Below are 1,888 nucleotides of genomic sequence, written 5' to 3' on the forward strand. Positions count from 1 at the left end.
ATCCGGTGCCGTTGCAGACTCTTCTACAGTTCTACGACCCAGAGCTTCATTGTTTCACCTTTCAAGATTATCAGTTGGCGCCTACTCTTGAGGAGTACTCCATTCTGCTGAGTGTCCCGGTCCGGTATCAGGTTCCTTTCTTGGATGTGCCCAAGGAGGTTGATTTCAGAGTTGTTGCCAGAGCTCTCCATTTGGGTATCAAGGAAGTCAGTGATAGTTGGAAGTCCAGTGGGGATGTTGTAGGATTGCCTTTGAAGTTTCTGTTGAGGGTAGCTAGAGAAGAAGCAGAGAAGGGAAGTTGGGAAGCCTTTCATGCTCAGTTGGCCGTCATGATCTATGGGATCGTCCTGTTTCCGAGTATGCCCAATTTTGTTGACTATGTTGCAGTCAGTATTTTCATTGGAGGAAATCCAGTTCCTACTCTATTAGCTGACACTTACTATGCTATTCACAGTAGGCATGGTAAGGGTGGGGCTATCAGGTGTTGTCTCCCGCTTTTGCTCAGATGGTTCTTGTCTCTCCTGCCAGTCAGTGGACCTTTTGTGGATGCTCAGAGCACGCATAAGTGGACTCAGAGGGTTATGTCCCTTACTTCCTATGACATCAGATGGCAATCTTACCGGATGGATGTGCGTAACGTCATTATGAGCTGTGGAGGATTCCGTAATGTGCCACTCGTAGGGACTAGGGGTTGCATCAATTACAACCCGGTTCTTTCTCTTCGCCAGTTGGGGTTTGTGATGAAGGGAAGACCACTTGAGGCTGAGGTAGCTGAAAGTGTGTATTTTGAGAAGCAGAGTGACCCGGCCAGATTGGAGCAGATAGGAAGAGCTTGGAAGTCTATTGGTGTGAAGGATGGATCTGTCTTAGGGAAGAAGTTTGCCGTTGCTATGCCCGATTACACTGATTGGGTCAAGAAGAGAGTAGAAACTTTGTTGTTACCCTACGATAAGATGGAGCCGTTGCAGGAGCAACCACCTTTGATCCATGCTGAGAGTGTGCCTGCGGAGCACTACAAGCAAGCCCTGATGGAGAATCGCCGTTTGAGAGGGAAGGAGCAAGATACCCAGATGGAGCTGTACAAAGCCAAAGCTGATAGGTTGAACTTGGCTCATCAACTCAGAGGAGTGCGAGAAGAAGATGCTAGTAGACTGAGAAGCAAGAAGAGATCCTACGAGGAGGTGGAGAGCATGTTAGATGCAGAACACCGGGAGTGCTTGAGGCTACAGAGAGCAGAAGCCAACTATCAAAAGAAGATCAGAGACTTGGAGAAGCAACTCAAAGATAAAGACACTCAGTTGAAGAAAGAGATGGAGTTGAGACAGAAATCAGAGGACTGTCTTGGAGGAGAAGTCTTAGAGCTTAGAAAACAGTTGAAGGAGAAGATTACCCCTCTACCAGAATGTTCAGAATGCATACTGTTGATAGACCAGTGCCATTACCTGAAGACCCTCATTCCAGAAGACCGTCTGTCTTAGTTTGTATCTTTGTTTGTGTTTTGTTGAGAATCACCTCCAGGCTTGTTGGATGGGATTCATTTGTTTGTACTCCGTCTTTGGATCTTCATTGTTGAGAATCACCTCCAGGCTTGTTGGATGGGATTCATTTCTTTGTACTCTGTTTATGCGAGTTTTCTGTTGACTCGGTGGTATTGACCTTTTTACCCTTATGTATGGATAAGGTTGTCAGTATTTCCCTGTTGTTCTCATTTTCCTTGTATCTGTTTGTTCTCTTGTTGCTGCAGGTTGCCATCTTTTCAGGATGGGTCAGGCTCTTTGAATGCCTGAGAAATGAACATATCATGTGCATCATACGCATCATTAGCATCATACTCATATCATTTTGCATAACAGGTGTTCTTGGTCGTGACTTCTCACTCTTGGTTCCT

Source organism: Lathyrus oleraceus, chromosome 3, assembly GCF_024323335.1.
Source record: "Lathyrus oleraceus cultivar Zhongwan6 chromosome 3, CAAS_Psat_ZW6_1.0, whole genome shotgun sequence".
Lineage (NCBI taxonomy): Eukaryota > Viridiplantae > Streptophyta > Magnoliopsida > Fabales > Fabaceae > Lathyrus > Lathyrus oleraceus.